Below are 26,103 nucleotides of genomic sequence, written 5' to 3' on the forward strand. Positions count from 1 at the left end.
GTGTGCCCGGTTGGTGTCCTGGCATATGAGGGGATCAGTGCACTACAAATGCTGGCTCCTCCCACAACCAAATGGCTTGGATTTGGCCGTTTTTGAGATGGGCGTCTTTGGATTCCATTATCAGCGAAAACCAAGGGCAGCCATCTCTAAGGGCGACCATCTCTAAGGTTGACCCAAATGTTGAGATTTAGGCGTCCTTGACCGTATTATCGAAACGAAAGATGGACGCCCATCTTTGTTTCGATAATACAGTCGGGGTCGCCCCTTTACAGGGCTGTCCTTAGAGATGGGCGCCCCCATTCGATTATGCCCCTCTAAGTGAAAAGTGGCTATTTTGGGGCATTCCAGGGCCGGAGTCAGCACTTGGCCAGTTAAGAGCCAATATTCAGCACGTAACGGCCAGGGTAACCACATAAATGGGACTGCGTAAATCAGAGTCCTATTTTTATGCACTAACCCACGACTGAATATCAATTTAACCGACTATATGTTAGCCGACTCCGCAAAAACTAGATATTTAACGTCGAAGTCTGGACATGGCCTGGCATTGAATATCTGGGAATAACGCCGGTGGCAGTCAGCAAAATACTTACAACTTCCAGCTAAATATTGACCCCATTATTTATTATGGACTTTGAGAAAACAATCATCTCAAACTATGTAAAAATAAGAACATAAGAATAAGCCATACTGGGTCAGACCAATGGTCCATCTCCTGCTTCCAGCAGTGGCCAAGCCAGGTCACAAGTACCTGGCAGAAACCCAACTACAGAGCCAGAGATCAGTTCCATTCTACATTCCTTGATTGTTTATCCTGCAACTGAAAAAGAACATTCTTTGGATTCCTTGCTGGCAGTGGTTTCAAAATGGCACCAGCAACTGCTAGGGGCCAAGATGCTGGGCGATCACTCCTGCCTTGATCCATTAGACATTATAAAATGTAGATTTGGGGTGAAGGGAGGCCTAAGGGGAAGGGAGGTGCCTTGGGTGATGAGGGGGTGTCTTCAGGCAGGAGGACGTCTTGGGGGGGGGGATCCAGGGCAGGAAGGACGTTATTGGGGAGGAGGGTTTCAAGATAGGAGAGATCTGATTCAGATGGGCATTGGGGAGGATGTGATTTGGGGTGGGGAAAGATAGATGCAAAGCATTGACAAAGAAGGCTAAAAGAGAATATGAAGAGAAACTTGCCACAGAGGCAAGAACTCATAGAAACAACTTTTTCAGGTACCTCAGAAGCAGAAAGCCTGTGAGGAAATCCGTGGGACTATTAGATTATGAAGGAGCAAAAGGGGCACTCAGGGAGGACAAGGCCATAGTGAAGAGACTGAAGGAATTCTTTGCTTCAGTTTTTAGAAGATGTAAGTGATCTACCTGTACTAGAAATGGTTTTCAAGGGTGACAATGTGGAGGAACTGAAAGAAATCTTGGTGAACCTGGAAGACGTTTTGAGCCTAATTGACAAATTAAAGAGTAGTAAATCACCTGGACCTGAAGGCATGCACTCTAGGGTACTGGAAGAATTCAAACATGAAATTGCTGATCTGTTGTTAGTGATCTGTAATATGTCATTAAAATTGTTCATAGTACTTGAAGATTGGAGGGTGGCCAATGTAACGCTGATTTTTAAAAAGAGTTCCGGGGTGATCCGGGCAATTAGATTGGTAAGCTTGACTTCAGTACCGGGCAAACAAGTGGAAACTATTATAAAGAATAATAGAATAAAATTACAGAATATATAGGCAAACATTGTTTAATGAGACAGAGTTAGCATGGATTCAGCCAAGAGATGTCTTGCTTCACAAATTTGCTTCATATCTTTGAAGGCATAAATAAACATGTGGATAAAGGTGAGCTGGTTGATGTATGTAGATTTTCAGAAAACTTTTGACAAAGTTCTTCATGAGAGAGTACTGAGAAAATTAAAGAGTCATGGGATAGGAGGCAATATTCTATTTATCGTTTATTAATTTAATATACTGCTTCTGAATAAGCATATATCAAAGTGATTTATAATACAATTGACAAAAAGAAATAGAAAAGAACTCCATTATTTGAAGGAAATATTATTGTGAATTAATTTTCCTATCAAATAATGAATTCACTCAAGGCGGTGTACAGCAAGAATAAGTCAAACATAAGCAATAGATAATTAGAGCAGTAAAAATATTCAGAGATGGGTTCATTACTTTTTAAAAGTTCATAAGTAAAAAGTAAAAATACTGGCTTCAAAAGTAATGAAGTAAAAGTATAAAGTCTTATCCAAAAAAATACTTAAGTAAAAGTAATAAAGTACAGCTCTTAAAACTACTTTTTTTTTACTACAAAGTAAAAAATATTCTTAAGTTGGACCACAGAATCTAGTATGTTTACAAGCAAACTTCCAGGAGTGTCACACAAGGTCCTTCCTAGAAAAAAAAACCCTGAACATTGCAGTGGGCAGAAGAACATTAATACACCTATTGGAAAACAAAACAAGCTGAGGGCTTCTTTTACAAAGCCAGGGTAAATGCAACAAAGCCCATAGGAATTGAATGGGCTTCTTTACATGTGCTTGCACGAGAATCTGTATCGCTGCTTTGTAAAAGGAACTAAAAGTACAGATTAGTCCTACACAGACACGATGCTAACAGAATACCTGGCCTTTTTCACATATGAGCAGACGCATCCCCTCATGAAGTATAGAATAAGTAGCCTCTCTGTACCTACACTCCATCCACTTTTATTACAGCCCCCCATGCCTCATCCATCATTTTTTTACAGGCCTGGGCCTCCCCTTTTTTATAGCCCCCTCACTCACCTGACAGGCTTGGCTGGCTGGCCCCGGGCTTACCCCTTTTTACAGTCCCCCTACTGCTGGAGACACCCATATATTCTTATGGTTGTCTCTATTAGTTCGCACTAAAAAGTTAGCGTGCCTACAGCTCGGCTTAGTAAACAGGGCCCTTAATGAAATTACATGGAAATACTTTTAAAACAAATAGGAGAAATATCTTTTCACTTAAAGAATAGTTAAGCTTTGGAACTCGGTGCTGGATGATGTAACAGCAGTTAGTGTATCGGGGTTTTAAAAAGGTTTGAACAAGTTCCTGGAGAAAAGTTCATAGTCTGCTATTGAGATAGACAAGGGGGAAGCCACTTCTTGCCCTGGGATTGGTAGCATGGAATGTTGCTACTACGTGGGTTTCTGCCAGGTACTTGTGACCTGAATTGGCCACTGTTGGAAATAGGATACTGGGCTAGGTGGACAATTGGTCTGACCCAGTATGGCTGTTCTTATGTTCTTTTGATATGAATTGCTTAAGGTGAGATGAAGCATCAGTCAGTGACCATCTATACATATCTGCCACCCGGGCAGATGCGCGTCCCCCCTCCCGGGTGCAGCACGACACCCCCCCCCCCCCCCGCGGCGCATTCTTATCTCCTGGGAGCAACCACGCGGCTGTCGGTTCCGCTGGTTCCCTGCACCCTCTGCCCCGGAACAGGAAGTAACCTGTGGGGCAGAGGGAGCAGGGAACCAGCGGAGCCAATGGCCGCGCGGCTGCTTTCTGCACCCCTCGAGCAGCGTGCACCCAGGGCGGACCGCCCACACCGCCCCGCCCTCGGTACGCCACCGTTATGCAGCCAACTTCACAGTTCCATTCACCTGTCACCTACTAAAGGTTGATTATACACAGCCAAGCCATATAGTTGAAGAAAGGATTCATTGGTTTAGTTATGCTGCAAAGGCAGCTCCAGATTTATTAGTGAAAATGATCCCATGGCAAAATTTCAATAAATTCTCTGTCCCTGACCATCTTTTATGCATATGTGTAGTTTAGAGTGGACACGGGGGGGGGGGGCACACTTCCCCCTTCCCCTCCCCCCAAAATACTGAATTGTCTCCCTTCCTCTCCTCCCTCCCACCGCCATTATCGAGCAGGGACTGTCTCTCTTTGTCAGGTGTTCAGCGCTGCATGCGTCTGGTAGCGCTATACAAATAATAATAATAATAATATGGTTTCCTTACTATTTGCCCCTTCAAAGTAAGGAGACAAACTATACTTCTACTTTTATGTTTAAATGGAAGCTTTCTGTTTTGGATTTCCATTCTAATATTATTAGGTATAGACTAAGGTATAAAGACTAACTAGTGTTCCTCAAGCAGGTCACAAAGAAGATAAGAAGAATGAGTGTTTATTTCCCCAGGGTTAGTAGCGCTCTAGAAATGTTAAGTAGTAGTAGTAAACAGACTGGTTTCTAGAGAGCTTTATAGTCCAAGGCTGGAGCTGCTGAAGGACAGCCTCCTCTTCCCCCTCCATGCTGGGCTGGTTGTTTGACAGGTTATTTCCTCAGTGAGGTCTGTAATTGTATCAACTCTGCTTTAAATTCTGCCCTCCTTCCACCTGAGATCTGGTTGTCACGTGGAACTCCTGTATATTATCACTTCTGCTTCCTTCACTTCCAAGTACATGTCAAAGAAGAAAATAACCAGAGAACATAAACGATTGTCTGCTTTGAAAATCCCACACATCCTATAAAAGTCAGAATAACCTTTGTAACATCGCCATGGTGCTATCCTGGAAATACACATATTTTTATTATCTTCATATTAATCTGTTAGGCACAGGAGATAATGTTTATGTTCCACCTCTTTACTGTAAATGTGCAAAGTGCTGGTGATACAATAGGTGGAGCCTGGTAGTCAGGTGTCCTCTCACTTTTGTGCGCTATTGAGGCTTAATTTTCAATTCAAGCACTAAAAAGCTTATGCATCACTTGCTAGATACTGCTTTATTCTGCGTGTTAAATCTTTTAGTACACCCATCCTAAAAATATTCTGATTTGGGGTACAAGGTATGCCCCTCTTTGTCACACTGATCATGGCAGAGGGGAAGGTTTTCTCTTAATCATGAGTGACAAGGCCATAACTGCTTAATAAGATTAAAGCCATTTATCTAGTGGAGTACCCTGATGTATTTAATGTCTGATGTAAATGGAATTCTATTTTAAAAGACATTAAACTGAGAATTAATGTGACCGTTTTCAGAAGTCTTAGGTTGACTTTAGTTGGAAGGGTGCCTTTGCATTGTCATTGACTGGCATGGCATCAGTCGCATCTCATTGGCTAGAGATAGTCTCTGAACGTCATCACATGCCAATTGCTTAACATTTTAATGTCAAAGAAATGGGTGTGATGTTTCCTGCAATGCTGTTTAACAGCTACTTGCAGAAAGGCTTTCAGGTGAGAGTTATCAATGTTTTCTACATAGTGTAAATACATACACCTAATCATTTAGGGCCTCCTGGTGTGGTAATGTCAACAAAAGCCCATTCATGGCTAGCATGGCTTGATAAAAGAGGCCCTTAGTGGGTTTCTTTTTATATCTACAAGATGAAAATGATCAGTCATTCAGAGTTTTTGAATATTCAGAATGCAACATTTATACACACGTTGCAGGGAATGGGAATACATATTAAGGTTGTGTTTCAATCCAGGACACACCCTACAAGCTGTGGTAATCCATAAGAACACAGTCCTGCTTATAATCGAAAGAGAAAAATGCCTATATTGCGACCCAAATCGGGAGATGGGCGTCTTTCTTCCGTGGGCGCCCAAATCGGTATAATCGAAAGCCGATTTTGGGCGTTTCCAATTGCAATCCGTCGCAGAAACGGGTAAAGTTGACGGGGGCGTGTCGGAGGCATGGTGAAGGTGGAACTGGGGCGTGGTTATCGGCCGAGGAGAGATGGGCGTCTTTAGCTGATAATCGAAAAAAAAGGCGTTTTGACCGCGATTTTGGGTCACTTTTTTTGGACCCTTTTTTTTCACGAACAAGTCCCAAAAAAGTGCCTCAACTGACCAGATGACCACTGGAGGGAATCGGGGATGACCTCCCCGGACTCCCCCAGTGGTCACTAACCCCCTCCCACCAAAAAAAACACACTTTACAAACTTTTTTTCCAGCCTGTATGCCAGCCTCAAATGCCATACCCACCTCCATGACAGCAGAATGTGTTCTATCCTCTGACAGCCTTTCCCTGGTTCTGATGTGGCTCTCGGGTGAGTGTGACACCTTTTCTGTTCAGGGCACTGCAGAGTCGCATCAGCAATGCATTGTGGTGGGTGTTGGGTATTGGGCTCCGTGATTCCACTAGCTTGTGCCACATGCTCATGATGTCGGTAGTTGGTAGGCTCTACTCCCATGGTGCTTTTCCCTCTGCTGGGTCAGAGTGTGCCCTGTTTTGTTTCCGGTAGTCCATGAGGTAGTGGCCATTTTTGTAAGCCAGTTTTAGATCCCTTTCACGTGTTAGCCACGTTAGAGAACTTAGTTCTTACCTTGAATGTGGCTGAAAGAGGGCATTGTACAGCATTCTGCCAGCTCTGACCTACTGTTAATCTCAGTACCAGGGAGACTCGTTGCCAGTGGGGCACAACCTCTGATCTGCAGTTAACTGTGAGTAAGCGTGCTTATTCCAATAAAGGACGTTTTCGGAGAGATTAGTCTTCAGGCGTCAACTGGTGTGCCAATGTTATATAGCAGCAACAAGTCCTAGAGGCCTGCGTGTATGCAGGTCCCTGGAGCACTTTTAGTGGGTACCGCAGTGCACTTCAGCCAGGTGGACCCAGGCCCATCCCCCCCTACCTGTAACACTTGTGCTGGTAAATGGGAGGCCTCCAAAACCCACTGTACCCACATGTAGGTGCCCCCTTCACCCCTAAGAGCTATGGTAGTGTTGTACATTTGTGGGTAGTGGGTTTTGGGGGAGGGGGGTTGGGTGCTCAGCACCCGTGGTAAGGGAGCTAGGCATGTGGGAGCGTTGTCTGAAGTCCACCGCACTGACCTCTAGGGTGCCCAGTTGGTGTCCTGGCATGTCAGGGGGGCAAGTGTACTACAAATCGTGGCCCCTCCCACGACCAAATGGCTCGGATTAGGACGTTTTTAGTTTCCATTATCGATAAAAAAAACCAAATGCCCAGCTGAAAAACGTCCATTTTTTCGAAAATACGGTCTGTCCCGCCTCTTCACGTACCCGTTTTCGGACATAGTCGCCCATGGAGATAGGCGTTCGCGTTCAATTACGCCCCTTAGTGTGAGCTAGGTTTATATATCTGCCAAAAAGAAATTTAATGCCCCTCCAGAATTGGCTGTTTCTTTCTGTTCTTTGTGATCTTTACTTGTTTGGTGACCAAATGAAAATACATAACCAAGGCACTAGCACGTCTACACCTCTCTCATTCATCAACCGGCCCAGATAAACCAGCCAGACCATTTAACTGGCAAAACCAGTCACAGCTTTATTCTTTTAACCATATCCATTCAACTTCCAATTTCAATATTACTTGAACAGTAAGACATAAAACTCACAGCATTTATCACTTGTAGTTGGTAACAGTGCTTAACTGAATATTATACTTCCTCTCAATAACTGGATCTGCAGTAACACGGACCCATCTTTTGTCCTTCTCCCCTCAAGATCCATGACAGTGGCACACATGAACCAGTTCCCTGAACCCCAATCCCCATTTCCTCTTCAGAATTCATTTGGCTGCTAAGTTCCGCTGTGATAAAACCTAACCACCCTTTCTTCAGAAAACCATACCCCACCCTGCCCAATCCTCATTCCCCACCAGCACTGAAACCGGGGGTCTGGGGGGGGGGGGTGACCCCTTCCATCCACCCAGTTCTCTAACCAAAATCCTCTCCTGCTCAAATCTGTCTCCAGCTTCAAACGCTCAGAACAAAAGTTGATTGGGCAAGACTCCCCAGCCCCTGAAGCTAACCTCGTATGCTCTTCCTCTACCTAACTCTACTTTTCCTGTTGTCTAAAACCATTCTATTCCGTCTTCTTTCCCATTACCCTCTCTTGTCCCCCACCTCGCCATTTAATCCTCTTCAAAGAAGTGTATTGGCTTGGCTTGATTATGCTGCTTCCCTCCTCCCCATCAATTAGTGTGGCATTCACATAATCCCCCTAATTCTTTAATTTGAGCACCAAAAGGGAAGGGAAAGGGAAATGGGACTTGATATACCGCCTTTCTGAGGCTTTTGCAACTACATTCAAAGCGGTTTACATATATTCAGGTACTTATTTTGTACCAGGGGCAATGGAGGGTTAAGTGACTTGCCCAGAGTCACAAGGAGCTGCAGTGGGAATCGAACTCAGTTCCCCAGGATCAAAGTCCACTGCTCTAATCACTAGGCTACTCCCTCACTTTGCACACTTAGATTATAGAATATTAGCACTTATATGAATGAATGAATGTTACAGATTTGTACTACACAGAGGGGCATTTTCGAACGGGGACGCCCATCTCTAAGGGCGCCCATCTCTGAGGATGTCCCCGTGAAGGGGCGAGGTATCCCGTATTATTGAAACAAGATGGGCGTCCATCTTTCGTTTCGATAATACGGTTGGGAATGCCCAAAACTGAACACTTAGGGCGACCTAAGAGATGGTCAACCTAAATGTTGAGATGGTCGACCTTAGAGATGGACGACCTCGGTTTTCGCCAATAATAGAAACCAAGGGCGCCCATCTCAAAAACGACCAAATGCAAACCCTTTGGTCATGGGAAGAGCCAGCATTCGTAGTGCACTGGTCCCCCTCACATGCCATGACACCAACCGGTCACCCTAGGGGGCACTGCAGTGGACTTCAGAAATTGCTCCCAGGTGCATAGCTCCCTTACCTTTGGTGCTGAGCCCGCCAACCCCCCCCCCAAAAAAAAAAAAACACACTCCCCACAACTGTACACCACTACCATAGCCCTAAGGGGTGAAGGGGGGGCACCTACATGTGGATACAGTGCGTTTCGTATGGGTTTTTGAGGGCTCACATTTACCACCACAAGTGTAACAGGTAGGGGGGATGGGCCTGGGTCCGCCTGCCTGAAGTGCACTGCACCCACTAAAACCTTCTCCAGGGTCCTGCATACTGCTGTGATGGAGCTGGGTATGACATTTGAGGCTGGCATAGAGGCTGGAAAAAATGTTTTTTAATTTTTTTTGGGGGGTGGGAGGGGGTTGGTGACCACTGGGGGAGTAAGGGGAGATGATCCTCGATTCCCTCCGGTGGTCATCTGGTCAGTTTGGGCACCTTTTCGAGGCTTGGTCGGGAAAAAAATTGGACAAAGTAAAGTCGGCCAAATGCTCATCAGGGACGCCCTTCTTTTTTCCATTATCGGCCGAGGATGCCCATCTCTTAACCACACCCCCGTCCCGCCTTCAGTACACTGCCGACATGCCCCCATGAAATTTGGTCGTCCCTGCGATAGAAAGCAGTTGAGGATGCCCAAAATCAGCTTTCGATTATGCCGATTTGCGCGACCCTGAGAGAAGGACGCCTATTTCCCGATTTCTGTCAGAAGATGGGCGTCCTTCTCTTTTGATTATGTCACTGACAGTATTCTATAATCTTAACGTGCACTTTGCACAGCTGCAGTAATGCAAGGGATCCATTCACATGAGTGTCTCTCACAATTACATGCACATCTTATAGAATAGTGTCACTTAGGTGCCAAAGTGTAGCGTTTAAATTAAGGGTTTTCAACCCAGTCCTCAGGATGCACCTAGCCCGTTAGGTATTGAAGATTCCCACAATGAATATGCATGAGATTGTGCAATTCTATCTGATGCATATTCATTGTGGATATCCTGAAAACCAAACTGGCTGGGTGTATTCCAAGGACTGGGTTAAGAACCCCTGATTTAGATGTTTGCATTTTTTTTGTTACATTTGTACCCCACGCTTTCCCACTCATGGCAGGCTCAATGCGGCTTACATGGGGCAATGGAGGGTTAAGTGACCTGCCCAGAGTCACAAGGAGCTGCCTGTGCCTGAAGTGGGAATTGAACTCAGTTCCTCAGGACCAAAGTCCTCCACCCTAACCACTAGGCCACTCCTCCACTCCACTCCATGCCCGTCATAGACATAGCATAAGTGGGCAGGCCTAAATATTGAATCGCAAATGCCGACACATTAGTATTCTGTAATGGAATATGGACACCCAGATCCCATTTCAGAATTTGTGCTTAGCACCCAGCATTTTGTAGAATTGCCCCCGGAGAAGAAAATTTCTAAAAAGAATATTAGTCCATCCTTGTATGTATTTATTTCTGAACGTCATGACAGCAGTCAGGAGATTTGCGTATCATGAAGTCCAGGGCCTCAGTGCCCTCAGACTCAGAAAAGGGGGGATATTTATAACAGGGTGAAATATATTTTAGCAACAGTAGTAGGCAAAGGATAAGCATATACAGTACAATTGCGATTATCTGACCATTGCTAGTCCAACCATCTAGCATATATCCTTGTTTTAGATCAGTTATTGAAAACCAGGAACTGTGCCTTTATTTATGCATTGTATGAGGGGTTTATGCAGTGTGTTCTGTATTATCCGACTTTGCAGTTATCCGACAATGGGTCGGTCCTGTTTACATTGGATAATTGAGATTATACTGTATATGTGGGTGTATATTTTTGTTACTAAAGCCATTGAGTTTTCAGAATTTTTCAGCATGGAAATTATTTGGAGTGTTACTTACTGTCAACTACATATTGCAATCATATAACATAGATGCTTATATTCTTGAAAAGAACCACTCTTTCAAAAAATCATATTTAACAGAGCACTTCTGTCTGTTTGCAGTAGTACTGTAATAATGGGAGCTTGATTTCTGATATTATGCAGAGAAATGTGGTAGCCATGTTAGTCGACTTTTAAAGGTAATCAATAGAAATAGAATAAAATAAAACATAGAAAAGAATTAAGATCATACTTTTTTTATTGGACTAACAATACATTTTTTGATTAGCTTTCGAAGGTAGCCCTTCTTCTTCAGATCAGAAATAATCAAATGTTGATAGAAGAAAGTATATATAAGTGAAACATCAAAGCATTTCAGTGACAGTCTAACAGGATGAGGGTGGGTTAGGTGAGAGACAGGGAGATATGCATGGTGATAAGAGGATGACAAAACACTAGAATTTTATGATTTATAATGGGCTAGAAAACCCAGATCTTCGTTAAGTCCTGTCTGGTGTGTGCCAAAATATTTAATCATTCTGACTTCAAAGGTCTTACGTTCCTGTTTTGTTTTAAAGTTCCCTTTTAGTATTCTCACCATAAAATCATTGATACAGTGTTCTGGTTTTGTAAAGTGCTGTCCCACAGAGGTGGTATCCTGGTTGGTACTGGCATTTTTCATATGATGTCTATGTAAATTAAATCTCTACCTTGTTTCTCCAATGTAGCACCCTTCATTGCATTTTTTACACTGAATGATATATACCACATTGGAAGATGAGCATGTGAAGGATTCCTTTATGTTGAATATTTTTCCTTTGTGAGTGACTGTGGGATCCTGTGAAATGTTGTGGCATAGTTTGCAGCTGGATATATTGCAAGGATGTGTGCCACTGTCTTCTTTTTGAGTCTGTGTTGGGAGCTTACTTCCCACTAGCTTGTGTTTCAAGTTGGGTGGCTGTCGGAAGGCCAGCACAGCACTGGTGGGGATGGGAATATCTCTTTTAGTAATTCATCCTCCTGGACTAGTGGCTGTAGATCATTTATGATTTTTCTTAATTTGTCCTGCTTTGGGTTGTATGTCACTACAAGGCATAGCTACATGTGAGAAACTCCTAAAAACATCCATACTGGACCATCAATACTCACCGGAAACTAGTACAAAATTAATTAAATTTATTCTAACTCACAACTCTTTCCGGTGAGATGGGATGGTTCAAAAAAACACATATTTGACAGATTGATATCGAACTACACATTTACACAGGTATTGCAAATAATAATGAATGTATGTTTGATGAGGCTCAGTGTTGCTATTCTTGATTTGTATTTATTTTTTATTTGTTACATTTGTATCCCACATTTTCCCACCTATATGCAGCCTAATCCGTTTTTGTTAGACTTGCAGATCTTCCCAAAACAATCCTGGTAACTCCACAACCCCATCAGTTTTCCATGTATTTTCAGGCATTTTTTACTGCTTGATGATGGCACCTGAGTAATAACAGAGAAGGATTGTAGCAGTGCATTTGTTTTAACTGTATTATATGTATCTTTTGTGTATGTGTTTATGGTAGCCGCTTAGGTTTAAAACGGGTTATAAGTTTTCTGGTGTATGCAAATTGATCTCATACATATTCATTGTGGGCTTTCCAGGGCAGATTTGGGAAGCCTTGAGCAAGTCAGATACGGCACTGGAAACAGCCAGTTGAACAGGAGGGAATGCAGAGTAGATACACACATAGTGTTATCATATGTCCTTTTTTAAGAGGACATGTCCTCTTTTTGGACTTCTTCAGATATGTCCTCCAGGATTTATAATTTTTGGAGAAATGTCCTCTTTTTCTTTTATGTGTCTATGACCAACACATCTACTTACATAATGAGAGAAACCATCTGTGGCTTATTAGTCAATGGGGATGCTAAAGAGAGGAAAAGGCATTGCTGATCTCCTCTCTGTTTCCTTCTGGTTGAATCGGTCACAGGAATTTTGTTTGAGCAGCACAACTTTAAGCATGTGCCATGCAAAGGTATCTCAGAAGCCAGCCAAAGTTGTTGAGGGATATGCGCTTCTGATAAATACGCTTGAGCTTAGACTCGGTCAAACTCAAATCCTGAAGTTTTATAAGTCACAGTTTGATGTGTGCTCATGAGCTAAAGACTATGATTAAATATTTCTTTACCAAAGTGGCAACCATTTTAATTTTTTTCTGTCTTCTTTTTTGTCTTCGCAAATATGGTGACGCTATAGACGCACATCTCTTTTGTGCAAATTCACCAGTGGCTTCTTGCACATAAGTTGCACTTTAACATCTTTACTAGAGCTGGGCAGTCGGTAGATGGTTCATCGCTATCAATTTGTGGGATTCAGTTTCTAGTTAGTACGGAGATTAAGGTTCTGGGGGGTATTTCTTGATTTCAGTTTGTCTGTCTGCCCACATGTTTCAGCAGTGGTACGTAAGTGTTTCTACCGCCTGAGGCGGATCCATTTTGTGCAGCATTTATTTACTAAAGGGAGCATTACAGCTCTTAATACATGCATTAGTTCACTCATACATAGATTATTGTAATTCTTTGTTTTCAGGATTGATTCAAAGGGAGGTCAGTAGACTCCGGCTGATTCAGAATATGGCAATAAAGCTCTTATTTGGGGCATTTAAATAGGACCACCCCTTTTCTGAAGGAGGAACACTGGTCAACGGTAAGATTTTGTGTTAAATTTAAGATTTTAGTGCTGCTGTTTAAAACTTGTCAAGCGGGTCATCCTTTGTTTTTGGCCTGTCATTTAACACCTTTTATTTCTGCTCAAGATCTCAGGTCGGCAAACAGGGGCCAACTGGTTGTGCCCTCTTTTCACCAGTCTCACAGCGGAATGCAATGTTTAGTGTGACTGGGCCTGTTGTGGAATCCATTGCCAGCCTTTTTAAGGCTGGAAACTGTCTTATTGACTTTTAAGAGGCTGCTTAAAATGCATTTTTTTCAGGAGGCCGTCCCTGAGGTTAGTCTCCTTTTTCCTGTTTTTCCCCACTTTTGTCCAGCTAGCAGGGCGGTATGTGCAGGGGACTGGGGCTCCGGCAACTCAGCAGGTTAAGGCTTTGGATTTATTTTTCTTTTTTGTTATTTTTGGTTTTAAATGCTGTATTATTCTGTTGCTGTACTCTTTTCTTTCATATGGTTGGCATTCCTTTTCTGCTTATTTTGTTTTTATTGCTATTTTAGCTTTTATGCAGCTCGCTTTAATGGTTGTCCTTAAGTGGTTTATCAAATAAAATAACCTTGAACCTATATGTACAAACATATTCTGAATAAGATCACTTGAGTGGAGGTGAGATCAGAGTCTGCGTTTTGATTATAATTGTAATGCAGAGATTAGTTTATGGCAGTCCTCCGGACATACGTAGCCAGTCAGGTTTTCAGGATACCGTCAATGAATATGCTGTGGACATCCTGAAAACCTGACAGGTTAGGTGTGTTCAGAGGACTGGGTTGAGAACCCCTGGTTTATAGAAATTATATGTTTAACCTGGTTTTGATCTGGTTTTTCTTTTTAAAATTTTCAGTACTTTTATTGATGGCAGTGCAATAGAAACATTGTGAACTACAAAGATATACAAAGCTTCCAATAACAAAACATATATAATAAGAACAGTAAGATACATCATGTCTTCAAAATTTTTCACACCTTTTTATTCCCTCAACCCTCGCCCAATCTAAACCTCCCCTTACCCTCTAGTGTTATATTCAACACTAGGAAAGAAGGCCCGTTTCTCTGAGCAATGAAACGGGCGCTAGCTTTTTGTGGGGGGGGGGGTGACTCACATACGGAGATCAGTGGCGATTTTCCTGGGCCGCCCCGTGGCTCGTCGCGGTTGTAGGTGGTTCGTTTGCCGCCGCTGTTGTTAGTGTTGCTCTGTGTGGGTGTCGATTTTCCTGTGCCGCCCTCGACATCATCGCGCTTTGACGCAAGGGCGGAGCACAGGTACAGTAATAAAACTCACCCTCAACGTTTGCTCCGCCCTCGTTGTCATGACGTTTGACTCGAGGGCGGGGCCTGGTGGCTTCACCACCACGAACCTTTGAACCTGAAGGAACTGTTGTCAGTGGCTTGTCTTCACTGACGTCAGTGTCCTCAGAACGTTGAGGGTGAGTTTTATTATAGTAGATGTTGTATTGAGAATCCAGCAAATAAACCTAATCTATGTCTGCGACCTAAGGTACAAGATATATTTCTAAAGTATAAGAGGTTACAATCCTTCATTTAACAATTTTTACCCTGCCCTATCCATCTCTTCCAAACCTCTGCCCCCCCTCCAGATTTTATAAACATATCTGTGGAATAAACAAAACAATTACCAATAAACTGAAGAAGTCACACCGCTTTGGACCTCTCCCCCCTCCCAATATCAAACATACCATACCAACAAAAAGGAACTATATCATTAAAAATCTGTATTTCAGGTGAGGCCACCGTTAGACCCCTACCTGCCTAAAGCTGATTAAATATTCCCACTACCACCTGTACCTTCCCCTCCCCCTCCTTGTGTCATGTCTGACTCCACTCTGTCTTAAATCATCTTCAGTGCCTCAGTGAGAATCTATTCAAGATCTTGCTACGCGCCATTGGTGAAATCTTGCTTAAATAGGCCTCTGGTTTTTCTTTTTATCTTTCTATGTGTGCTGTTGCACCAACGTAAGCCACTTTGGAACTAATTAGAAGCAGTAGATCAAATTGAATGAATAAATAGCTATTCCATATCATCAAGCTGATCAATCCATAGACTGGTGGGTTGTGTCCATCTACCAGCAGGTGGAGATAGAGAGCAAACTTTTGCCTCCCTATATGTGGTCATGTGCTGCCGGAAACTCCTCAGTATGTTCTCTATCTCAGCAGGTGGTGGTCACACACAGCAGCAGCTCTGGCTAGGCCTCCAAGCCTAATTTTTAGGTTTTGTTGAGTGCCTGGGGTTGAGGGCTCTTTTGAGCAAGTGCAAACCTGGTGGTGCCAGGTCCCTCCTTTTCTCCCCCCTCCCGCTGGCTCCGTTAAAAAAAAAAAAAAAAAAAAATTTTGAACGTCCTTAAAGGCGTTTATTTCGACGTTTATTTAAGCGTCTATTGCAGCTACTCACTGGGACACCAGGTCGTTACAACTCGGAGCGGACAGCAGGTAATTTTTACCTTTTTATAGCGGGCAGGGGGTTCCCCGATTCTTCTCCTCGTGGCATATGGCGTCGGAGGGCGAGGGCGCAAAGGGTCGCTCCCCGGGTCGCTTGAGCGCTTCTAGAGGGGATGCGGGGGTCTTAAAGCCTGATTCGCCCTTGTTGGGTGACAGTTTCGTGACCGATGAATGTCCCGGTCCTTCCTCCGGCGTGGCGGTTTTTCCCGCCATAAATGCCCATCCCCCGCTCCTCGCCTCCGCCATCTTGGCCGGCCACGCGGCTCGGACGGCTTCTTCTTGGGCCGCCCTTGAGGTTGGAGACATTAATGCCATGAACGCCCTTAATTTGGGCGACGGCACAGAAGCGGCTAAAGTTAAGAGTCGTTCTTCCCGCGCGGCTCCTTCGTGGAGTTTCGCGCCGGACGCCATTTTGGATGCGCAGCATGTCTCTCCCCCGCTATTGCGAGCGCCGGTTGAGGGTGCGTCTAGGGCTGTTGCCCAGGCTGCGGAAGTGCACAGTCTGGGGGGTTTCTCCCCCGAGTTTGTTTTGCTGCTGCATCAGGCCTTCCTCATGCACAACGCTGCCCCTGCTCCCTCGTCTGGTAAAGAGGTTGAGGTTCCCAGAGGTAAACGCCCTCGGGTTGATTCCCAGGCCTTGGAGGAATTTGTCTCCTCCGATGTAGATGAGGGCAGCGTGTCTGAGGTCTCCCAACGGTCCTTTGCGGATTCCTTGGAGGAGACGGATCCCCGCTCGGATGGAGCGGATGACCCCTCTGCAGCGCGGCTTTTTAGCCCAGAGGATTTGCCCAACCTGTTGTTACAGGCCATGGACACTTTGAAGATTTCCTCTCCGGAGGACGTCTCTCCCTCAGCCCCTGTTGGCTCTGCCATTATGCTGGGGACGAAGCGCCCGCCTAGAACCTTCCACGTGCATGATGCCATGCACACCTTAATTTCGGCTCAATGGGATGTCCCAGAAGCGAGCCTTAAAGTGGCTAGGGCTATGTCCCGCCTCTATCCTTTGGCTGTGAGTGAACGTGAGGCCTATCTGTGGCCTACCGTGGATTCTTTAATCACTGCGGTGACTAAGAAAACGGCGTTGCCGGTGGAAGGTGGCACGGCCCTAAAGGACGCCCAAGACAGAAGATTGGAGGCGGCCTTAAGGTCGTCCTTTGAGGCGGCTGCTTTAAGTTTGCAGGCCTCAGTTTGCGGCTCCTATGTGGCCAGGGCGTGCCTGGCTATGGTGCAGCGGGCTTCCCCCTCGGATCATAACTTGAGGGCTGATTGGCCGGCCCTGGAATCGGGCTTAGCCTATTTGGCAGACTTGCTGTATGATGTCTTGAGGGCCTCAGCGAAAGGCATGGCTCAGACAATCTCTGCGCGGTGGTGGCTTTGGCTGAAACATTGGTCTGCTGACCACGCCTCTAAATCCCGCCTGGCTAGGTTGCCTTTTAAAGGCAAGCTGCTCTTTGGGGTCGAGCTGGACAAAATCGTGACCGATCTCGGCACGTCTAAGGGCAAGAAATTACCAGAGGTCAGGGCTCGGGCTAGTACTCATCCCGGTACCTCCAGAGGACGGTTGCAGGAAGCCCGTCGGTACCGCCCGGGCAAGTCGGGTTCCTCTGCCCCCTCTTCCTTCAAGAGGAATTTCTCCCCCAAGCAGCATTCCTTTCGCAGAGACCGCCGTCCCGGAGGTGCTCCCTCCGGTCCTCCCCCAGGGTCTCGTACCCAATGACGGGGTCTTGGTCCACGCCCCAGTGCAGATTGGAGGACGGCTGTCCTCGTTTCTGGGCGAGTGGACCACAATAACTTCAGACGCGTGGGTGCTGGAAGTCATCAGAGACGGCTACAAACTAGAGTTCTGCCGACCCTTAAAAGACGGGTTTGTACTCTCTCCCTGCAAGTCTCCGGTCTAAGCTGTGGCAGTGCAGCAGACCTTGGACAATCTGATCCGCCTGGGCGCGGTCGTTCCGGTGCCAGAAAGTCAGCTTGGCAAGGGACGTTACTCCATTTACTTTGTGGTACCAAAGAAAGGAGGTTCTGTCCGGCCTATCCTCGACCTCAAAGGGGTCAATCGGGCCTTGAAAGTGCGGCACTTTCGCATGGAGACTCTCCGCTCTGTTATAGCGGCAGTGAAGGCAGGAGAGTTCCTGGCATCCTTGGACATCAAGGAAGCGTACCTGCATATTCCCATCTGGCCTCCTCATCAACGCTTTCTGCGTTTTGCAGTCCTGGGACGACACTTCCAGTTCAGAGCCCTCCCTTTCGGGTTGGCTACTGCTCCGCGGACCTTTTCCAAAGTAATGGTGGTCATCGCGGCCTTCCTACGAAAGGAAGGGGTACAAGTCCATCCTTATCTGGACGACTGGTTGATCCGAGCCCCCTCTTATGCAGAGTGCGGCAAAGCTGTGGACCGGGTAGTTGCTCTTTTGAGCTCCCTGGGATGGATCATCAACTGGGAGAAGAGCCAGCTGCGCCCGACTCAGTCCCTGGAGTACCTGGGAGTTCGATTCGACACCCAAGTGGGCAGAGTGTTCCTGCCAGACAATCGGATTGTCAAACTTCAGGCTCAGGTGGACCAGTTCCTAGTAGCCTCTCCCCTTCGGGCTTGGGACTATGTGCAGCTGTTGGGCTCTATGACGGCCACGATGGAAGTTGTGCCCTGGGCCAGGGCTCATATGAGACCACTTCAACACTCTTTGCTGCAGCGCTGGACTCCGATGTCAGAGGATTATGCTGTGCGCCTTCCCTTGGACCCAGCAGTGCGCAAGGCGCTGAGCTGGTGGATGCAGACAGACAAGTTGTCTGCGGGAATGCCTCTGGTGACCCCAGAGTGGATTGTCGTCACGACGGACGCCTCGTTGTCGGGCTGGGGAGCCCACTGCTTGGGAAGGACAGCGCAGGGGCTCTGGTCTCCTGCAGAGGCAAAGTGGTCTATCAACCTCCTGGAACTCAGAGCCATTCGGTTGGCGCTTTTGGAGTTCATCCCGGTACTGGTGTTGAAGCCTGTACGGGTCCTGTCGGACAATGCCACGGCTGTGGCCTATGTCAACCGCCAGGGAGGTACCAAGAGCGCCCCTCTAGCCAAGGAGGCTATGAATCTTTGCCAGTGGGCGGAAGCGAACCTGGAGCAGCTTTCAGCGGCCCACATTGCCGGAGTCATGAATGTCAAGGCGGACTTTCTCAGTCGCCATACCTTGGAGCCCGGAGAGTGGCAGCTATCTGCTCAGGCGTTCTTGGACATCACGAAGCGCTGGGGCCAGCCGAGCCTAGATCTGATGGCGTCATCGGCCAATTGCCAAGTGCCGCGCTTTTTCAGCAGAGGACGGGACCCTCGATCCCTGGGAGTAGATGCTCTTCTCCAACAGTGGCCGACACAAGAGCTTCTCTATGTGTTCCCGCCCTGGCCCATGTTGGGCAGGGTGCTAGACCGGGTGGCAAAGCATCCCGGCAGGGTAATCCTGGTGGGTCCGGATTGGCCCAGGCGTCCCTGGTATGCGGACTTGATCAGGCTCTCAGTCGACGATCCTCTGCGGCTGCCAGTGGAGCAGGGCCTGTTATATCAGGGTCCCGTGGTGATGGAGGATCCCTCCCCCTTTGGTCTTACGGCCTGGCTATTGAGCGGCAGCGTCTGAGGAAGAAGGGCTTCTCAGACAAGGTCATCGCCACTATGCTGAGAGCGAGGAAGCGCTCTACTTCTACTGCTTACGCCAGGGTTTGGCGTATCTTTGCAGCGTGGTGTGAAGCAGGCTCACTTTCTCCCTTCACTGCTCCAATTTCTTCAGTGTTGGCGTTCCTGCAAGAAGGTCTGGAGAAAGGCCTGTCGCTCAGTTCCCTTAAAGTCCAGGTAGTGGCTCTGGCTTGCTTCAGGGGCCGCCTGAAGGGTGCTTCCCTGGCTTCGCAGCCGGATGTGGTGCGCTTTCTCAAGGGAGTTAATCACCTGCGCCCTCCTCTGCACTCAGTGGTGCCTGCGTGGAATCTCAACCTGGTACTAAGAGCATTGCAGAAGCCGCCTTTTGAACCCTTGTCGAGGGCATCTCTGAAAGACCTGACGTTGAAAGCAGTCTTTTTGGTTACTATCACTTCAGCCAGGAGAGTTTCCGAGCTCCAGGCGCTCTCATGTCAAGAGCCTTTTCTGCAGTTCACTGAGGCAGGAGTGACTATTCGCACAGTGCCTTCCTTCCTGCCCAAGATTGTTTCTCGCTTCCATGTGAATCAGCAGCTCTGTCTCCCTTCCTTTCGTAGGGAGGACTACCCAGAGGAGTACTCTGCTCTTAAATATCTGGATGTGAGACGAGTCATCATCAGATACTTGGAAGTGACCAATGATTTCCGGAAATCGGATCATCTGTTTGTCCTGTTTGCAGGTCCTCGTAAGGGTCTGCAGGCTGCTAAGCCTACAGTGGCAAGATGGGTCAAGGAAGCCATTGCAGCGGCTTATGTGGCCGCGGGGAAGGTGCCGCCTATCCAGCTGAAGGCTCACTCCACGAGAGCTCAGGCGGCCTCGATGGCAGAGGCCGGATCCGTCTCCTTGGAAGAGATATGCAAGGCGGCAACTTGGGCTTCGGCTCATACATTCTCCAAGCATTACCGTTTGACTGTGGCTGCACGGGCGGAGGCCCGGTTTGGAGCTTCAGTGTTGAGGTCAGGGATTTCAATGTCCCGCCCTGGGTGAGTACTGCTTCGGTACATCCCACCAGTCTATGGATTGATCAGCTTGATGATATGGAAGGTAAAATTATGTATAATCATACCTGATAATTTTCTTTCCATTAATCATAGCTGATCAATCCATAGCCCCTCCCAGATATCTGTACTGTTTTTATTCTGGTTGCATTTCAGGTTCAAGTTTAGTCTTCAGTTACTTCAGAAAGACTTCGTGTTCAAGGTTTTTCACTTGGATTCTTCAAGAGTTAAGACGAGTTTGTGTTACAGTGAGCTGCTGCATTCCTCTCCCCTCCGTTTTACGGGGCTGGATTGAGACTTAAAATTCTGCCGGCACTCCCTCCCGCTTCGTGCGGCTGTAGGGCAGCTTTGTACCCCTCCCGCTTCGGCGGTGTTAGGGTCAGTCAGCTCCTCCCGCGGTTGCGGTTGCAGGATAAGCCAGATCCCCCCGCATCGGCGGGTGTGGTGTCCCTCCCCCGCTCCGCGGGGATGAGCTGGACGGATTCCCCTCCCCCACTTGTGTGGGGATGAGCTGGGTTAATTCCCCTCCCCCGTTTCGGCGGTGGTGAGCTGGGCAGAGTGTCCCTTCGTGGGTGTAATTCTCTAAGTGCTGAGTCCTGCGGATGGAGCTTTGATATCGACATACTGAGGAGTTTCCGGCAGCACATGACCACATATAGGGAGGCAAAAGTTTGCTCTCTATCTCCACCTGCTGGTAGATGGACACAACCCACCAGTCTATGGATTGATCAGCTATGATTAATGGAAAGAAAATTATCAGGTATGATTATACATAATTTTACCTTCGTTAAACAGGATCACAGGTGGCATAATTGCAGGTCAGAAGGGAAATGACAAAGAAAGTGTCGTAGCAGCACAGAGCAGTCACATAGCTGATGATACCGGTGATGTGCTAGAGTGGACTTTGGCTTTATAAGTGCTGGATCAGGTGCACTGCTCCTTAAAAACAGTATATTTCCCACTGCAAAATGCCTTACCCAGGCTGCTTTCATAACTTTATTTATTTATTCCAGAATTCTTTTCAATGACCAAAGCATAGATTATTTACTCTTTCAAAAAGTACAAAGAGTAGGGGACACTCTAGGAAGTTCATATAGAGGGGCATAATCGATCTATTTTGGCGGCGGCGCAACAGCTGGCCGGAACTGTATTATCTAAAAAGATGGGCGGCCATCTTTTCTTTCGATAATACGGTTTAGCCCGGCCAAATGCCAGAGTTCGCCGGGTTTGAGATCGCCGGTTTTGTTTTTCAGTGATAATGGAAAAAAATGCCGGCCATCTCAAACCCGGCGAAATCCAAGGCATTTGGTCATGGGAGGAGCCAGCATTTGTAGTGCACTGGTCCCCCTGACATGCCAGGACACCAACCGGGCACCCTAGGGGGCACTTCTAAAAATGTTTAAAAAATACCCAAATAGCTTACCTTGGGTGCTGAGCCCCCCAAATCCCCCCCAAACCCACTCCCCATACTTCTACACCATTACCATAGCCCTTATGGGTGAAGGGGGGCACCTACATGTGGGTACAGTGGGTTTTGGGGGGGGGGGTTGGAGGGCTCAACACTTAGCACCACAAGTGTAACAGGTAGGGGGGGATGGACCTGGGTCTGCCTGCCTGAAGTGCACTGCACCCATTAAAAACTGCTCCAGGGACTTGCATAGTGCTGTCAGGGAGCTGGGTATGACATTTGAGGCTGGCATACAGGCTGGTAAAAAAAGGTTTTTATTTTTATATTTTTAGTGTGGGAGGGGGTTGGTGACCACTGGGGGACTACGGGGAGGTCATCCCCCATTCCCTCCGGTGGTTATCTGGTCAGTTGGGGCACCTTTTTGAGGCTTGGTTGTGAAAATAAAAGGACCAAGTAAACCCGGCAAAATACTGATTAACGCCGCTTTTTTTCCCCATTATCCGCGAAAGCAGGCCATCTGGTAGCCACGCCCATGCCCCGCCTTCGCTACACCGCCGACATGCCCCCTTGAACTTTCACCGGTGAGGTGACGGGAAAGCGACGATGCTGTAAAAAAGCCACTTTCGATTATACCGCTTTCACCGCTTTTGAGAGATCGCCGGCCATCTCCCGATTTATGTCGGGAAATGGCTGGCGATCACTTTCGAAAATAAGCCTGATAGTAGCATATTTAAAAGAAATAGGAGAAAATATTTTTTCAGTCAACGAATAGTTAAGCTCTGGAACATGTTGCCTGAGGATGTGGTAACAGCTCTTAGTGTATCTGAGTTTCAAAAAGGTTTGGACGAGTTCCTGGAGGAAAAGGCCATAATCTGTTATTAAGATAGACCTTTGGAAAACTTGTAAGTAGTAAGGAATCTTTCTACTTTTTGGGTTTCTGCTGGGTACTTATGACTTGTACTGGCCACACCAGGATATTGGGCTAGATGGAGCCTTGGTCTGAACCAGTATGGCAACTCTTATGTTCATAGGGCTGTTGTACTTCTTGAATAATTGCATATAATTATAAATTCATCAACCACAATGTTGCCTCATCCTACCCTTCTGCTCCTTCAAGGGCAGGTGTTAGACATTCCAGGGCCCAGGGCAATTGCCCTGTTGGCCACTCCCTAACAATGGACCTGGCTCCCACACATTTTTCTGTTGGATCAGGATGTCAGACTACTTCCCTAATTGTTTCTCATAGTTAAAATGACAAGACGCATCCAAGAGAAGAGCTGACCTAGTTGTTTAAGATGAGTCCTTGGAGAGGAGACCACTTGTCCCCTCTTAAACTAACTTTCGATGTGAACTTGTGCAAATCACATCTGTGTGCCCATTCTTCAGTCCTTCAGAACTTGGGTAAAAATACCTTCAGGCTGATATTAAAAGGAAGTTATACATCCTCCAACATATAACATCCTTCTCTGTCAATTTTCAGCCAAGAGCATTGGGCTGGAAAACCCTCTAACTGGCTTGGTGTATAGTGAAGTAGTGGAGCAAGATTAGTACTGCAAAATTCTCAAGATATTGAACCAATGGTGGTAACTGTTTTTTTAAACTATGACTGCCGCCAGTTATTTTAGACCCAGACATTCAGTGCTGGGTCATGACCAGGCATTGGTAATAAATATCCGAGCCAATAGCGGTACCCAGAAGTTCTGCAGGTACCACTGATATTCAGTGTTGTCCTGCCAAGGTAACTGGGCAAAAATAGAACTGCTATTTGACAGGCATTGAATATCGTTGGTGCCCGTGTCACTCCCAATTCTGCCCAGACTCTTCTCCCAGACTGCCTCAGCACAGCCCAGACAGAGCCATGGCTGTCAGAGGAGATATTCAAAGGCACTTCCTGGTTAGCGCCACTGAATATCCCCTTCTGAGCTGCTCAGTGCAAGTTCACTGGACAGGAGTCTGTCTTGCCTGGTTAAATGGTTTCACATATCGGGCACTATGGGGGCCATCCTATAATAAGATGCCCCATTTTAGGCACTCTAATGCAATGCAAGAAGTGCCTGGTCTCTAACGGCATTTGGGCACGCCAATTCCATTACAGAGTACTGGTGTAAACTTGAATTTGCTGTTAGACTTAATGAGCATTTTACCCCGTTATTAAAAGAACAGCAGTGGCTCCCTTTGAAAGAGCGTATTATATTCAAGATTCTGATAGTTGCTCATAAAGAGGCTGATATTCAGACTGCGGGAGGTAGCTGGGCCTGAATATTCATTGTCGGGCCGTTTCTGGTGACTAGCATTGAATATCCGGTTTATTTATGGTTGGTTTAAACATAACCGGTCAAGCTGATGTTCAGCGCTGGCTGGTTATGTTTACACTGGTTAAAGATATTCTAGGTATTCACGTGGCCAAATATGGCCGCCAAACTCACACTGAAAATCGGCAGATATCCAGTTAAATCAGGCGATATAACCAGATATCCGCTAGCCGGCAATATTCAGTGGGAAACAGCTGTCTCCCGCTGAATATTGTTGAATATCCAGCTAAGTATCATTTAACTGGTTAAATGGTCTCTTATACAGGTATTCCAATATACCTTCATATTCTGCTGATTCCTTATCAACCAGTTCGATCATTGGGAAGATCTCAATGATCTTCCCAAGAAAATCTTCTGATAGTTGGACTCATCATGTCATAGGGCTTTTAGTCGTATCGCATCAAAACTCTGGAACTCCTTGTCAACAGATTTACGTAAAGAAGCATCACACCGTAAATGTAAATCAAGGCTGAAGACATGATTATTCATTCAGGCGTATGGATGAAGGTGACGAGTAAATGTACTTTTCCAAATGGTGAATCAGGATCTTATAATGATTTAATATTTTAGATTCTCTTTGATTTTATTACCTGTATTTTCCTTTTATATCTCTATAAATTAACGTCATTAGATAAAATATTGTTGTGCAGTACACTTACCAATACCAGTACAGCTTATGTTACCCGCTATATCATCTAAAAGGGTTCAATGTGGCTTACAAATTCGGGGGTCCTTTTACCAAGCTGCTGGGGCTATTTTTCCCACATGCCAGGGCCCTTTTTAGTACATTGGGTAAAAAGTCCCTAAAAAAATGGCCATGCAGTAAGATTACTCTTACCGCATGGCCATGCGACAGGAGCACTTACCGCCATCCATTGAGGTGGCAGTAAGGGCTCCCACAATAATCCGATGGTAATTGGGCAGCGCCGATTACCGCCATAATACAAATTACAAAAATTTTTCATTGTGCCAGAAATGGCACGCGCTTGAAGAACTGCTGCCGGAGGCGTGTTGGGCCGGCGGTAGTTCCGGGTTGCCAGGCAGCAACCCTTTAGTAAAAGGGCCCCTTGATTCATTGACATCATAAAAATTACATCATACAAAGTAACATAAAAATAGCAATTGGTACCAATCTTAAACAAATAATGATCCAAATAATTAAAAATTCAAATACTAGAAAAATTTAAATGTTCCAAAACAAAAAAGTTTTTAACTTTTTGTGAAAATTCAGATAATTTACTTCAGTTCTCATAATGCATGGCAGAGAGTTCCATAATGATAAAGAAGCCTGAAAAAAAAAAGAGAGGTAAACTGCCTAGTATAAGAAGGAGGTTGGAGCAACACCAGATTCCGTAAACAAGAAGAGAACTGTGGTAAAGAAATAGAAACAGACTCGATCAGCATTGCAGGCTCAATTCTGAATATAATTTGAAAAGTCAGTCAGGCTGTCTTAAACATGATACGCTCATTTAATAGGAAGCCAATGTAGCTTAGCAATAAAAGAAGAAATGTTACTAAATTTGCTTAGTCTAAAAATTAGCCTAGCTGAAGAATTTTAAATTAAGTGCAATTCTTCAAAAGTTTAGACAACAGACCCAAATAGAGGACATTACAATAGACTAGATGAGATAATACAAGCATCTGAACTAATAGGGTAAATGTACATTGATCAAAGTGCGACCAAATTAACTGCAGGTATTTCAGTTTGAAAAATGGTATTTCTCCATAGCTGAGTAATTTGAGGTTCATAAGTCAATGATGAGTCCAGAATTAAAGACTAAATTTGACCTCCAGTGGTAAAATTTTGCCACCGGATAACCTAATGAAAGAGGGTAGACTGATTCCTGAGGTCTCAAACCAGAGAATTTTTGTTTTACTAGAATTAAGTTTTAGCCCAGTTCTGGATCCTCGAAATACAAGATGAAACATTATTTGAAACAACAGATAGGTCATCAGAACCAGGTATCATCATTAATATATCATCTGCATAGGAAAGCAGCAATTTTCCATCCTCTTGTGCTCACTGGATATTTTA

General features: G+C 45.8%; 1 protein-coding gene across 5 annotated transcripts in view; it reads left to right on the forward strand.

Annotated features, from left to right (window-relative positions):
- PIP5K1B (phosphatidylinositol-4-phosphate 5-kinase type 1 beta) overlaps positions 1–26,103 on the forward strand; it is a 435,282-nt gene that overhangs the window by 40,926 nt on the left and 368,253 nt on the right. Inside the window, exon 2 of one of the 5 annotated variants that reach the window (XM_030193839.1) lies at positions 13,092–13,208. The exons of the other annotated variants lie outside the window; for them this stretch is intronic. The gene's annotated coding sequence lies outside the window, so the exon portion shown is untranslated. The remainder of the gene's footprint in view (positions 1–13,091; positions 13,209–26,103) is intronic. 5 annotated transcript variants of the gene reach the window in all.

The sequence above is a fragment of the Microcaecilia unicolor genome, chromosome 2, assembly GCF_901765095.1.
Source record: "Microcaecilia unicolor chromosome 2, aMicUni1.1, whole genome shotgun sequence".
Taxonomy (NCBI): domain Eukaryota; kingdom Metazoa; phylum Chordata; class Amphibia; order Gymnophiona; family Siphonopidae; genus Microcaecilia; species Microcaecilia unicolor.